Source organism: Cupressus sempervirens, chromosome 10 (assembly GCF_028749045.1).
Source record: "Cupressus sempervirens isolate cs-2001-9-10 chromosome 10, ASM2874904v1, whole genome shotgun sequence".
Classification (NCBI taxonomy): Eukaryota; Viridiplantae; Streptophyta; class Pinopsida; order Cupressales; family Cupressaceae; genus Cupressus; species Cupressus sempervirens.
Window position 1 is genome coordinate 473,407,682 of NC_143127.1, and position 17,024 is coordinate 473,424,705.

Here is a 17,024-nt window from a genome sequence, read left to right on the forward strand (position 1 = left end):
GAGAAGGAGCCAAGCAAGCTAGTAAGAGCCGAGAAAATTCCTAGTTAATGCCGAGTAAACTTTAGATGTCAAAAAAGATCAGATGCCGAGTAAACTTTAGATGTCGAGCAAGTTCAGATGCTGAGTGACATAGAGTTAATCAAGTACCAAGTAGAATCAAGTGTCGAGCAGAACCAAGTGCCGAACAAGTATAGGTGTTGAGTAACACAGAGGTTCTGAGCACTAGTAACTCAATAATGTTGAGTTGCTACATTATTTTGGAAATTGAAGATTTGCCAGATCTAAGCTGACAAGGTTGTTATCTAGAAATATGTGAATTAAAAGGAAGATAAGAATGATGAGCTGGTGGCACAGAACACCATGTAGAACATTTTTAAGGATACAACTGGTGAATTTTTTAGAAGAAAACAAGATATGGGGTAGATACATTGTATCCTACCTAATCCATTTTGAAACCCTAAAATTGGAGAGGGAGAATTGAGCGGCAAAGGAAAATCAGTTTTCTATTTAAGAAGACACAAGTTAATAAAAAAAGAGAGAGAGGAGAGAGAGAGGTGGTCAAGCATAAAAGTATGAAGTACTAAAGAAGGTGCTAAGGAGAAGAAAACAAAGGAACACTGTTTGGATAGATGACCATAAGGATGATTGCATTGGCAGAATGAGTAAGAAGACTTAAGGAGACGAAGCTTGAGAGGAAGACAAGTAGATAGAGCTAAAGAGATTGAAGCCAAGCATAAGGATTGAACTGAGAGTGTGATCTGAAATCTACAAAGTATGTTGTAAGTTATATCAGATGAAAAGACCATTATCGTTACTTTCTAGCAATTGTAACAGTAAGTTTAAATCCTATAGACTTAGGTTGGTTTAAAAGCCATAAGATAAATCCTTTAACAAGGTGACATTCCAAGAAAATTTTCTAAAGACCTTTAACCAGGCCCATTCCTAACAGTTTGGTGAAATCCTCTAACAAGGTCACATTTAAGAGTGTGTTGTAAGCCTTTAACAGGGCAGGCCTTTAATAGGGCATCACTTCAGAAGAGTGAGAATCAAGTAGCATGTTACTGGTGATTTTTTCCAAATTGGGTTTCCACATAAATCATTGTGTCATGTGTTGATCTTGCATGTTTTATCTTTGCATGTTGATTTACTGTAACTTTCTTATATGATTGATTTAAGTTTGGATGAATGAAAAGTGTATGGATTTATTAAAAGTAGTAAAAAGGTATTAATAGGGCATTTGGACCTTGAATAACTAATTCACCACCCCTCTCAGTTATTCTAAAGAATTCTAACATAGGATAGGTGGCCAAGTAAATCAAGCCTAGATCACCTTTTTGTAAAGTCAGCAGGTGTCCTTGGAAGCATGTCTAGGGTTCTAGGAAAGCCACCCAAAGCTTGGTTAAGAAGTTAAGGGTAGTTAGGCAGCTGGGGTTAGGAAGTGGGTGGCTGGGTTTGGTTAGGTGATGGTTAGTAGGGGTAGTTGAGTTTAGTGTTAGTTTTAAAGTGAGGATTCTTATTAAAAGTTGAAGTTAGTAAAGGTTAGTTTTATTTTGTGTTAAGTTATTTTTAATTAGTATGTTTTAAACGTTATTGAGTATAAAGAAAAAGGTAATTAGTTTAGAATAAAGATGATTTGTTTGTGTTAGTTTAAATAAAGTTTAGTCAAGTTATAGATTTTTTTAGTTTAGTTTTTTTTTTTTGTTAGATGTTAAAATAGTTAGTTAATTATTTTAATTTCATTTTTTTGATTAGTTAGATTTAGATTTATTTAATTTTTTATTAGAGTAATTTAATTATGTTGTTAATTAGTATTTTGCTTAATTAATATTATAGTGGTTAAGTTAATATTATTTTAAATTAGTTGTAATTTATGTTTACTAGTAGGTTTAGTGTATTGTTGATTTACATTTGGAATATTGAAAGGTAAATAAAATATAATAAATTGTTTTCAATTAATTCAATTTAATTAAAGTATATATTATTTGTCATGAATATTTAATTAGTATTGGTAATGCTTAAGATACAATTGACAACATTAATCTTATTAATATTAATATAGTGAAATTTAAGATTGACTTTAAAAAGGATGAGTTAGTTAGTAAAGATAGTTAGAGGGAGTGTTATTTTTGGGGTCTAATATAAATTCAAAAAAGTGTTGAAATTGATTATATAATGAATGTTAAAATATAATGAGTTAATCCTACATGTTGGTTATAAATTGAAATGAAATGTCAAGGTATTGTTAGGGGAACCTTGTCTGTCTTTCAACATACCTATACTTTAACTTGTGACACAAATATATCAACTTATGTCAAAATCCCGTGTCATGTAAGTTGCAGTCAACCATATATCAAACTTAGTGGATTAATTAACTTTATAAAAAAAATTGTGTGTTTTTGTCTCATATTTTGGGCATGATAGGTTGGACGAGAATGAACATTTTCCCATTTTCATGTTTAAGGGTTTGGAGTTTTCACCCGTATTATATTGTTGGAATTTGCATGTGTTCCTAGATCTTGTTTTTGTAACATGATTTCTCATATTTTCTAATGATTTCATCCCATTTGACGTACTCAACATTTTTCTCTTCTTTTTCCATTTTTTGAGCTTTTACACTTGAGGTAAGGCTCTTGTAATTTAAATAGTTGCCTCAAATTTCTAATTTTTGTATTTGTTTTAGGTTTGTGTGTTGAGAACTAGTGTTCCCCCACCATTTCATCCATTTTTATTACTTGGTTGGATGAGAATGAACATTTTCTTATTTTCGTGTTTGGGGGTTTCAAGTTTTCACCCCCATTATGTAGTTGGAATTTGTATGTGTTCCTGGGTCTTGGTTTTTAATTGATTTTTGGGATTTTAGGTATGAAATATGAATGGGTTTTTAATTTCAATTAATTTAGGAGTGTTTTAATTTTGGGTGTTTTGATGTCCCCATTTTTTGTGTGCCACTTAGATTTTGTGGGAATTTTTTTTGAAATGTATTTGATGGTGGAATGGATTGTCATTTATGATTCCAACCTTTCCATGCTTTTACAATTTGGTTTTTTGATTTTTTGGTGAATCAATGCTCCCAACAAAGTGCACACTTGTGTTTAACATGTACATGTATATGTGTCATTTTGTCTTATTGTGTTTTGTCTCAATTCTTGATTAGATAAAAAAATAGAATGCATGGTAATGGGGCTTGAAATAATACCATGAGCACATTGAGTGTGCTAGATTGGATTCCTATTGAGCCCATACCCTTGGTTTAGACCAATCAACTTATTTTTTACATTTTGGAAATTTGGGACTTTTAAGTCTATTGATGTTTTGAGACTTTGGGATTGTGTTGAATAGTGGGATGGAGAGGCTCTTCAATGTTTACCCAAGCACAAAGGGGCTACAAAGTAACCATTTTTTAGTTCTTAATGATAACCTTAAACAATAAATTAGATAAAATTTAAGAGAAGATTAATGGATCTTAAGACTACCTTGTCGTTGTTTGAGGACATAGATATAGTATTGAGTAGCCTTTCCATATGTAGATGTTTATATGGATAAGTAGAGTATCCTTGATGAGCAACATACAAATCAAATCCACATAGCCCCTCATGAGTCATATGATGCAACTCCATTCTCGAATCTCCACTTATACTTTGTTATTTGTGTAGAGACCTCTCCTTTCTTGGTCTATGTTTGTATGGCCTTGTCACCTTGGATAATTGTGCCACCCTTGTGTCTTGCACATTGTATGGTGTGTGTAGCTATTTCTTGATATACTCTATGAATGTGGTTGGGTTACTATTTGCATGAGCATGATGGGTTGGGATATTGGGTAACAATATAGTAGGGAGGCGTTGCTAAACTATACCACTACTAGGGATTGGTGAACAAAGACAAACTTCCTCTAACTATATGATTTGGAGCTTGTATGCTCACTTTATTTATTGCATATATATTTTTGGTATACATATATTTTTGGTATTGCAAATATTGATGTTGTAAACTAGCCCTAAATTTTTTTTCTTTCATTTACACATTGATGCAATTTAGTGACTATTACCTCAATATGTGTGTATCTAGTATCCCTTGATGTGGATGTAGTTTCATTTCAATTATACTTTGGTCCCATCTTAGTTTCAAAATTTTTAATTGAATTATCATCTACCTAGTTTTTCATCTGCAGCTATAGGTTGTTGGTTACAAGCTCATTAGACTAGGTCTTTTTCAAACCTCACCTAGCATTTGTGCATATTGATTTCTATGCATACAAATTGTTATTTGTGCATAAAAATTGTCTTATCTTCCTTCTTTTTGTCATCTTTGCCTAGTTTTCATTGTGACATAATATTAGATGGTGGGAGATATGTTTAACCTTTTGGGTTGGTTCTTAAGGTGTTGAGGGATGTCTTTCAGGCTCTGACAAGGATACACACACACACACACACACACACACACACACACACACACACACACACACACACACACACACATTTAGGATGTTGGGAGTGGTTTAATCTTTCTATGAGTCAAAATAAATATTTTAGATTTGGAAGGGTTTTAGGAAATTTTAGACTTAGCCAAATTTTAGGATTCATCATAGCTTTGAGTGGGAAAATATTTGTAACCTTGAGCCCTTGTCTTGTGTAGGACCCTTTGGGGGTTGTTTACTATTTTGATTATATTATGGTTAGTTGTCAATGGACATGTATGTTTATCCATATTAGGAACATTTACTTTAGAATTAAAAAGAACATCTTATTTAGGAAAAACAATTCTACATATCCCTCTTGTGATTCATGAATGATTTTTTATAATGTTTAGAATAATTGAGGGGGGGGGTCCAAATGTGCCAATTGAACAAGCAAACACTTAAACAACTTCAGATCTTAATATTCAATAGCTCAACCTCTATAGTACACTTTTAGTAACATAAACTAGCAATCCACTATCCTAAATATAATAGACTTGTAGAATGTACCCATTAACAATAAATCATCACAAATAACATACATACAAGTTTGAAACTAGGATTTAATGTGGAAACCCAATTTGTGAAAAACCAACAATAACATGTCATGAATCTTTTCACTCTTCTGAAGTGATTTATGTTAGAAGCCAACCCTGTTAAAGATTACAAAACACCATGTTAAATGTAACCTTGCTAAAGGATTTAATCACCTTGTTTGAGGACTTTACAACATTCCATTAGAATTTCACCTTGATTAAAGGATTTACATACGACTATTAGGTCAACCTTAATTAAAGGATTTCAAATTGATACAATGGTTAGAAAATAACACCATATTTTGATCTAACAAATACAACCCACTTTTCAAATATAGATATCAGTTTAGCTCAAAAGTTGATCCACTAACTAGCCTTCATTTTCATCTCAGTCTATGATTTTCTTGGCAAACCTTCAGGCAATCACTCTTCTTCTCTTCTTAACTCTTCTCAACTTTCTACTTAAGTTCACGAATCAATAGCATCAACAACTACTCCAACCTTCAACAACTTCTTGAGGTTAACCCTCCTACCTCCTTTAAAAGGTAATTTTGATATTTTGTCACTTAAACACCACCATAGATCTTAGGGTTATGATCGGATTCAACACATACAATGAATCTATCCACCTTTTTATTCATCTTCTTATTTTCTACAAACTTCTCTTTTAAATTAATCTATTGATCAATTACCTAACCTTTTCCTTACATTAAATGTTCTAGATCATCCATTCTTATCTTTAACATGCTTTCCATATTCCAAGAAATCAACTCAGTCAGTTAGAAATTACAATTTCTCATAAGCTATCAAATTTTTGTCCCTCACCCAATACTATGTTCTAACACTCAATCACCACCAATTTATTCAATCACTACTAAATTTTCTATTTGACACATATACTGATGCTCAATCAATACTGATGCTCAGTCAACACAATTTTTTCTTGGCTTATATTGTGGCTTAGTTGACACTAGCATCATTTGATAGAAACTTCAAGTTCCTTAATCTTCTATTCTATTGCTCAGTTAAGCCGATGCATTTGGTTACTCTTTGATTACTTCTTCAAGGCTTTATTACAATTGTCTTCTCCACTTGTAACATTATTTAGAAAAACACTTTATCTTGTCAAAGTCTAACTAATCAAGTGTTCATTGTAGTCTCTTCTTCATAACTCAATATTTCCTCTAGGTTCTTTTGTTGTGACTAAATTCTCAAACCCTCTTCATCAATCATATAGATATGACACTCATATCAAATAGAAAATTATGTCACCAATAAGGTTTGACATCAATGACAACATAACAATTGTTCCAATTTTAATTTCCAATAATCTTCCTCTTTGGAATTGATGGTAACACCTCTAGTTACCATGCAATCCAAAATATGTATTCAATCAAGAAAACTCCCTCTATGTACAATATCAGATCATCATTAATATCCTTAGTTTCATTGTAATTCTCATCTTTGTGTCTAACAATATATTTCCTTGGTTTCATTATGATTCTCATCCATGCAACTTTTATATGCAACACATGCGCTCCTTTTATCATATCAAATCATGAAATCAATTAGATTCTTCTACATTACTAGAAACATCTTGCTTCTTATTCAGTCTCTTCCTCTTTGACAACAATATCTCCCATAGATTCTTCATGATAATCTATCTTTTACTACATGGGTAACTATCTTTCATCTTCTCCCCATTTGACAACAATGCCAAAGAAATTTTAACTCATGCATCTATTCCATGTAGATATCTTCATGACAATGCTGAATTCCTCATCTGTCATCTATGTATGACTGATACAACATGATTCTATCCTTCTTCATCCACTACTACTTTAGGAAACTCCTAAAGTAGAATTGTCTACATCAACTTGTAAGCTATTCTGATCAACACATTTGGTGCATAGAACCATCTTAGCTTAGGTATCTTTTTCTATGGAAATCACTCCTAATTTACCTCTTAAATATTCATGAGCATCTTTAGGTAAAGCTTTAGTAAAAATAGCAGCTATTTGCTCCTTAGTATTTCACTTCTTTGTCTTGAACTAGCTCTCTCAGGTAATGATACTTGATAGCAATATGCATAGTCTTTGTGTACATTACATGATTCTTTGATATGTTTATAACAGTAGTGTTATCACAATAGATAAAAATTGGATCATTAATATCTTCTTTCATACCTTTCAATAATTGCTTGATCCATATGATATTTGAACAATTTACTACTGCTACCACATATTCAACTTCAACAGTTGATTGAGAAATGCAGTTCTACTTCTTACTTGTCCATGAAACTAGTCTCTTTCCTAGAAAGAATGCTCCACCACTTGTCCTTTTTCTGTCATCAACATTTCTTGCCCAATTAGAAGTAGTAAAAACCTCTAGTTCAAACTTATCATTCTTCTCATAATACAATCCATAGTCTTATGTTCCTTTTAGATATCTCAGTATCCCTTTTACTTCCATCATGTGATTCTCCTAAGGACTTGTAAAAAATCTTGCAACTATTCCAACTGCTAATGTAATATCAGGTCTACTATGAACAACATATTGTATTTTTCCAATCATTGATCTATGTAGTTTCTATTTCACATCAATAGAATTATCATTCTTAGATAACTTATGTCCAATGGCCATAGGTGTACTAGTTGGTCTTGAATCTTCCATTCCAAAAAAATTCAATATCTCCTTGATGTATTTGGATTGAGTAATAAACATACCTTGCTTCATTTGATATACTTGTAATCTAACAAAAAATTTGATCTCACCAAACACAGACATTTCAAATCCCTTCTTCATCTCATTAGGAAATGATTTTCATAATGCTTCCTTACCTCTAAATATAATATCATCAACAAATATTTCAAATAATAATGCCTCATTGTTCTTTCTAGTCTTCAAGTATAGATTGTTTTTATCATTAGTTCTTGCAAATCCAATCTTCACCAAATAATTGTGTAGTCTTTTATACCATATATTAGGAGCTTTTTTGAAACCATATAGATCCTTGTGCAACTTGTACACCATATTCTTCTTGTTGGGGTGAACAAATCCTTTAGGCTACTCTATGTACACTTCTTCAAGTATCTCACTCAAACATATAGATTTGATATCCATCTAGTATACCTTAAATCCTTTATAATTAGAATATGCAAGTAGTGTTCTAACTTCTTCTAGTCTTTCCATAGGGTCAAATGTTTTCCCATAGTCAATTCCTTTGCATACCATACTAGCCTTACCCCTTGCAACTTCACCTTTTTCATTTAGCTTGTTCCTAAATACCCACTTTGTTCCAATAAAATTTTTGTCCTTAGGTCTAGGTGCCAACATCCATGTTTTCTTATTTTCTATATGCTCAATTTCTTTATTCATTTCTTGTATCCAATCTTCATTCTCCAAAGCACCTTTTACAAATTTGGGCTCAAACTCACAAAATAAACATGTTTTACTTCTGAGTCTCTTCCTTGTCATAATGCCACATTATTTATCTTCAATGATTTTCTCAAGTGTATGATGTCTTCCTACATCTTTTTCTAATACAGGTTCTTTCCTTCTCTCTTCTTCTACATGCTCATCTTGAAAATTGATTTCAAGCTCATTATTTCTTTTTAGTTCAAGTTTTCATTCATGTTTTTCTTTATTGGAAATTTCATCTTGATGTTAGGCTCCCTCTTTCTATGAATCAACATTGTTTGGTTATTTATCAACACCCACAATCCATTGCTTGGTAATTGGTTGTTGCCACTCGACATTCCCATTTTGTTGTTGATTTTCAATTTTGTTCTCTTTTTTAGGTGGGGTGCTAGGAGCACAATCATTCACATGTATGAATGTATTGTAGTCTTCAAGTTTTGTCTTACATTAAAACTCATTCTTTTTTGCATATTCATCAACATTCACATTTTCACTTTCCACATTTTTTTAGTGTTAGAGTTCAAACACTTATAAGCTTTGCTCTTAGTGGAATAACCTAGGAATATGCCTTCGTCACTTTTAGCATCATTTTTCCATTGCTATTATCCTTAAGTATATAGTATTTTCTTCCAAAAACTTTAAAATACTTTACATTAGGTGCATATCCATACCATAATTAAAAAACTGTAACATGTGTACCTTTCTTGACTTGCACTTTGTTCAAAGTATAAACTGTTGTACTTATAACTTCTCTCCAATATTTTTGTGACACATTTTTCTCCATCGTCATTGTTCTAGCATAGTCCATGATTGATCTATTTCTCCTTTAAGCTATTCCATTTTGAGGAGGGGTCCTTAGTGTTAAGATCTACCTTTTGATTCCTCTATCATTGTATAATATGTTAAATTCATTAGAAATGAATTCTCCACCTTTATCAGATCTCAAACACTTCAACCTCTTTCCTGTCTCCTTTTCAACACTGGCCAAATACCACTTAAATAATTGAAAACTATCAGATTTTTCTTTAAGAAACATTGTAGTCATCATTCTAGATTAGTCATCAACAACTATAATGAAATATTTGTCTCCACAATATTTTTGAAACCAATAATTCCACATAGGTCAATATGAACCAAATCCAAAATTTTTATTAGATGAATATGTCTTTCTCTTCAAACTAGACTTTGTCATTTTTCCCAATTGACATTTACACATAGCATTATCAGGTTTCTTCAATTTTGGAAATCCTCTTACTCTTTTCATCTTACTAATGCAAACTAAATTGTCAAAAATTACATGACATAACCTCTTTTGTCATAACCAAATATCTTCATATTATGCAAACAAACATGTCTCACTAGATAAATCTAGATAGAACAAGTTACCTCTTATTTGGTCACCACTTCCATTCACTTCACCATCAACATCAAATATTTTGACCTTTCTATGATGGAATTCAACTATATCCTAATTATTTCAACTGTGAAACACTCAACAAGTTATAGTTAAGTCCTTCAACCTGTTAAACATTGTCACATTTGATCTTATCAGTCAATTATTTTGATCATTTACCTTCCACAAGACATGGTACATCATTACCAAATTTAACACATCCACCCTTGTATGGTCTAGTGTTCTCAAATTTACTTTTATCACTAGTTGTGTGATTTGAACAACCACTATCAATTATCCACCTATCACTTTTATTCACATATGAAATTAATACAATTTTCTCATCTTCATCAAAATCTTCTTTCATAGCAACATAGACTGCTTCTTCATCATTAATTTCAAATTTATTACCAGTTTCTTTTTTAATAATATAATAATATTTCTTACCTTTGTCTTTGTATTTCTTGTTTCTCTTGTTGTCTCAATCATATCTTCTTCCTATGTACTTGCTTTCCCTATTTTCATCCTTGTCTTCACTATTAGGAAATCTTCTAGCAATATGACCAACTTTGTTGCATGAAAAGCATAATATAGGAATTTTACCTTTATATTTTCCTTTACCTCTTGGAAGTCTTCTATCCACCAATGCTTCAAGCTCATCAAGTTCATTATAAAAAACATCACTATCACTTTTCACATATTTTCCTTTTCCTTTCTTACTAACAACCAATTGTGATTTAAAAGAAGATTCAATAGAGGTAGGAGTGAAATTATCAATATTTGATATCTCAAAAGTAGTAAGCCTACCAATCACACCTTCCAGAGTTAGATCATTACCTAGAGGACATCTTAGAACTTGTATTGTAGATACCCAAATAGAATAGATAGGAAGTAGAGTTCTCAATGCTGTATTGATTATAATTTCATCATCAATATTTTCATTGGATAATCTTATATAATTTACAACCTCTTTGATTCTTTTGTAATACTGGACTATATTCTCATCTTTTGTTATTATCATGTCATCAAACTTGGCATAGCTTAGGGTTGATGCAATCTAAAACATGGCTTGGGTGTGTTCTTGCTTCTCTTTTAGTTGTTGAGTTGTTGAAGAACTATTATTTTCACATATGTATTGTCCAAAAAATTTATTGCACCATCTCTAATTCATGCTAGATGTAGCCTCATCAAATATTCCCATGTAGGGAAATTCCCTTTGTTCAATCTTGGCACCTCCATTTTTTACATCTTGGTCTTTAGCTTCAAGTACATTCAAAATTTTCTCTACAAGCATCAATGCTCTAATACCAATTGTTATAATGTTTAGAATAACTAAGAGGGGAGTGAATCAATTATCCAAGGTCTAGATGTACCAATTGAATAAACAAAAACTTAAATAACTTTAGATGTTAACATTTAATAGCCACTCCCTCTGCCCGTATTCCCTACAGAAAGAGTCCTAGAGGCTTACACCCCATTTCCCCTAAGCCTGAGCTTCAGGAGGAGGAGGAGGAGGAGGATAACGATGATGATGAGGATATAGACTTAGGGGAAGAGAAGAAGGGGGGCAGGGGGGGAATGATGAGAAGGAGGAGGAGAATTGGAGGGAAAGTGAAAAGGAAGAGGAGGATTTAGTTGACAATTCAGGGAATCCCAAGAAAAGGAAAGCAGATGAGGCTTTTGAAACCAATGACCAGATTCTTGAGATTCCAAGCTCTGGCCCCACTAAGGGGAAGATAGATATTCAAGGGAAAGAAACTGGGGAGGTGATAAAAAAAATAGGAGGAGGTCTTGGAGGAATTTTAATTCAAATATCACAAAATCGGGGATTGTCAGGGAGCTGTTGAATATCCAAGTGATGGAGGACATCGATGGAAAAGCCCACTATGATGAACTCATTGACCTTGCTTTGGTTGTTATCTTTGATAATGAGAGGGAAATTGGGCTTAACCTTTTGAACAATTCTAAGAACAAAATGATAGATGACTTTTGGTCTATCAAATGGCTATTCCATAAAATTGAAGACCTTAAGGGTAAAAGAAGCTAGGAAGGAAGCCAAAAATTTGGCAATGACCAAGAGCACAATGACAAGGAGAGAAGCCAGGTTGGAAGCCAATGACACTTCAAAATCCAAGAAAACAATGTTGACCAGGAGGACAGAATCACCAAGGTTGAACAAAGAGTACAAAGGATGGAGTTCTCCCATCAAAACCTAGCTAATTAGGTGATCGCTACTTTGAATTCCCTAAATGAGAACATTAATAGTCTGGGTGAATCATTGATGAGTGCTAGATTTGGTAGGGAAAAGATGGAGAAGGCTAGCTTGGATATTGGGTAGGCTAAGGATGATTTGAAAGAAATTAGGGACCCAACAAATGCTCAAAACTAGGACCAGGAGGATGCAGATGACAAGATGACCAATGAAGCTACAAAGACCCTGCAGTTTCTTGATAGAGAGAACTAATAGTTAGTGATACTTTGTTGTCTTGTATTTTCCTTGTGTAGCTAGTTTTTTCTTTTTCTAGTGTAGCTAGTTTTTTGTTTCTTAGCCATGGGCCTGTTGTTTAGGTTTGGCTTTTGATAAGCAGTTTCTCTATAGCTGGACTTTTCTTAATATTTCTATTTCAAATATGTTGTAAAAAAATTTTAGTTTTAGGATCCCTATAAAACTTGTTTTACTTAATAAAAAACATCCAATAGCTCGACATGTAAAGTAAACTTTCGGTAACATAAACTAGTAGTCCAATATCCTAAATATAATAGACTTGCAAAATGTACTCATTAACAATAAATCATCACAAATAACACCTACACAAGTTTGACACTAGGATTTAATGTGGAAACCCAACTTGGGAATAACCACCAGTAACATGTCACCAATCTTTTCACTCTTCTAAAGTTAGCTCTGTTAGGAGCCAAGCCTATTGATTAAATGTAACCTTGTTAAAGGATTTAATCACCCTATCAAGAGTGGCCTTGTTAGAGGACTTTAGAAAATTCCATTAGTATTCCACCTTGATTAAAGGATTTACATATGACTATTAGATCAACCTTGATTAAAGGATTTCAAACTGATAAAATGGTTAGAAAGTAACAATAGGTTTTGATCTGACAAATACAACTTACTTTGCAAATATAGATCTTGGTTGAGCTCAAAAGTTGATCCGCTAATAGGCCTTCATTGTCAACTCAATCTCTTATTCACTTGGCAACCCTTCAAGCAATTGATCTTCTTCTCTTCTTAAGTTCACAAGTCAATGGAATCAACAACTACTCCAACCTTCAACAACTTCTTAAAGCTAAATCTCATACCTCCTTATATGGGTAGTTCTAATCTTTTTCTTCTTAAAAACCACTATATATCTTAGGATTATGATCATATTCAACACATATAATGAATCTATCCAACTTATTGTCCATCCTCTTCTTTTCTAGAAGCTTCTCTTTCAAATTAATCCATTGATCAATTGCCTAACTTTTTCCTTGTATTAAATCTTCTAGATCATCCATCCTTATCTTCAACACACTTTCCATATTCCAAGAAATCAACTCTATCGACTGGAAATTATGATTTCTCATAAGCTATCAAAATGTTGTCCCTTTCCCAAAACTATGTTCTAACACTTGGTCATCATTGGGTTACGTTGTCACTATAAATTCTCTATTTGACACATATAGTAACACTTGGTCAATACTAATTCTCAATCAACACTATTTATGTTTGGCTTATATTGTGGCTTGGTCAACATTAGCATCACTCAACACAAACTTGAAGTTCCTTAATCTTCTTATCTTTTGCTTAGTCAATCCAATGCATTGGTTAGTCTTTGATCACCTCTTCAAGGTAAAAATTTCTTCTCCACTTGTAAGATGATTTAAATAATCACTTTATCTTGTCAAAGTTGAACTAATCAAGTGTCCATTGTAGTCTCTTCTTCATAACTCAACCTTAAAACTTCTCAAATCCTCTTTATCAATCATGTAGATATGGAACTTAGATTAGATAGCAAATTGTCTCAACAATAAGGTTTGACATCAATGAAAAATAAAAATTATTCCAATTGTAGTTTCTAAGATGATTATCTAGATCTTTTGTGGTATTATTGAGAATGTGTTTGTTGCATCATGATTTATTGGTTTGTGGCTTGGTTTATTCATGAAAGTTTTAGAAACAATTATTATTGTGTTTATGAGCATGTTGTTTATGACATGTTCCTTGAGATTCATATATTGTTATGTTTTTGGTTGCACTTTGTTACTCTTCTTGTTGTAGGTGACTTTTTTTTTCAAGATTCAGTGCATGTTTTATCCTTTTGTTTCAAGGATTCCCAATTGGGGCATTACACACAACCTAACAAGCTAGTAGAATCACTAACTATGATACCACTAGAATGTCCCTAGAGATTTTTTAACTACTTTTACAATTACAAAAAATAATGCTACCTCCACTAAGAATCACCTTGGAAGTCCAATGTGCTAAAAAATATTTTACAACAAAATAAGTAATCTCATACAACAATATAAGAGTCTTTATATGGTCATGCATAAAATCCCATTAAAGTGTCCATATAGTGACTAATGGTAGAGTGAAAAGTCATATAATGAATTTTCTACAATTGTGTTGATAAGGTTGCACAATGGAAATAAGATGACTTTAGTCCATCAGTGGTCCATGAAATTTGATAGTATGATATCAAGGTTGTATGGTGGTTTGATCTACAGTGTATTACATATGATAAGTATTTTTCTACAATCCTTTTGAAGTTATTTTCCACTCAATACTCCAATATTTGTACCAATGAGTACTCTTTCCTTTAGAATGACAATATCTCCAACAAAATATTATGTTAGGAATAAGAAGTTTTGTATAGTTTCCCAAATATGAACATTGATAGTATTTTAGATCACAAATTCACACAAGAAGGAACACTAAATCAGCTATTGTAGAAACACAAAAGATGTAAATGAGATGAAAGATTTAAATAATTATAGAACTTTAAATTACAAATAATGATAGCAGAATAGGATGAGGAGATACTCCCATTGAAAATTCCAATACCAAATAGGGAGGGTCTTTCACCTCCAAAATGGTATAAAATCAAACTCCAACTTGAATTCATAAAAGAAATTAGCAAAGTTTACATCATACAACAACCTATAATTTGATATTAAATATTCCTTCAAATAAACTCCCAAGGGTTTAAAAAAAGTGTTGACACAAGAAACACCTACAAACAATAAAATAAAAATGGGCCTAGGAGATAATTAAATTAATTGTTGGGACTCCAAACATACAAAATATTATTGTATTAATTTATTAATTGTGTCTAGGATGTCATTTTTGTTAGTCGTGGTATAATATTACCTTGGCCAAGGTTTCACTACATGCAAGAAATATACTTTGTAATGTCATTATCACTACAAATCTTGTATTATTGACTACTTTCACTATAAAATCTCAAAGACTCGTTTACGACTTGTTGTCCATATTCAGAAAAAATAAAAGGTCCATCAACCTAACAGTGGTCACCCACTCACATGAGAAAAACATATAAGTTTTTTGTGGTTTATGACCAATCCATTAGAAGTCCCTTCCTGATTACTACTACTATGTTTTTTATTTTAGAGGCTTTGTTGATTAGGTATTATCCACTACATTACACCATGTTCCAACACAGTAAATAGTGTCATATGGTCATGTTTTTGAAATGGATAAGGTTTACTCAACCTAGGGAATTTTTAAAATTTTAGAATATTATAGTATTATTGACCTATCCATATATCAATAAAAATAAGGTGAATATTTATACATATCACAACTAATGAGGCCTTTCCTTATGTAGTTGTAGGATAGTCTCATTGATAAAATATTAGGATGATTTTGTAATTCCTAACCAGAGTAGCTCTCATAATGATAAGGTACAATATTTACCAATAAAAAATGTAATTACATAATATTTAACTACAAAAGTGCATAACATGTGATCCATTCCATAAGCAATAGAGAACACAACCACAATCATGCACAAGTGAAATTTTTTAATTACTTCCAAGGGTCCTGTGACAAAATATATTATGCACTCATGAGACTACCCAAAAACTAATAATACAATATCCAATGAATCACAAGAGGTTAAGCCAAAAATATCCCAAAACTATACAAATGGAGGAAACTAAGCCATCCTCAAAATGCATCTAAATAGAGATTCATTTTAAGCACAAACGAAGTGTTCCTAAGATGATTAAGCATGAAGGTTCATTTTCTTCTAAACAATAAGGAATAATTAGTATCCCACAAAGTAATCCAATGTTACATAGAAAGAAAAGATACAAAAGAAGAGAATGTTATAGGGAATGGGGAAAAATATCAAAAGTATTGGAGATGTCAATTTGTGAAAGCACCTATTGTAATGTAAATATTTATTTAATAATTCATAATTATAACTCTAAGACAAAAACTCTTTGACCAAAGAGGAAGAGATGTCACTTCATAGGAGGAGATGTTGATTTACACTATTAGCCCCAACTAATGATGCAACTTAGAATGTTGTGAATGCATATAGAAGAGTCATATCAGTTGGTATATTGTCATTGATGTCAATTCTTAGTTGATTACAAATTATGCTAACTCAATAGAGTTCTATATCAAGTTGATTGATGAAGAGGATTTGAAAAAAGTATGTTGAAGATAAAGTTTATAAGTATGGTCCTCAATGGACACTTGAATGAGTTGGATAGTGATAATGTGAAGTTAATTTAATTTTTTTACAATCATGTAATGTGTTACACAAGCTACACCAAGTGAAAAGATTAAAGGAAGACTATGTTCACCAAGTGACTACAATGTTCGTCGAGCAATTAGCTAAGCAAGTGAAGATTTAGTGTTACTCAAGCAAGTTTAGAATTTCCCAAATGATGTTTTACCTAAGTGAAATGTTATGTTCATGGAGTAACAACAAGAAGAACAATTTTTTAAAGATGAAATCTAAGGCTTTTGATGGAAATAAAGAATTTTTGAGAAGTTCAAAAGTGTGAGTCTAAGTTTCTCAGAAGATCAACAATCAAAAAAACACAATGAAAATATGATGATGGAGATTTGAGAAGGATAATGATGAGAAAAAATTTCTATGAAATTTCTAGTTCCAAAGTGGTTATATGCAATGAATATGAGAACAACAATTATTATTACGTAACAATGGAAGAATCTGGAAGCATAGAGACT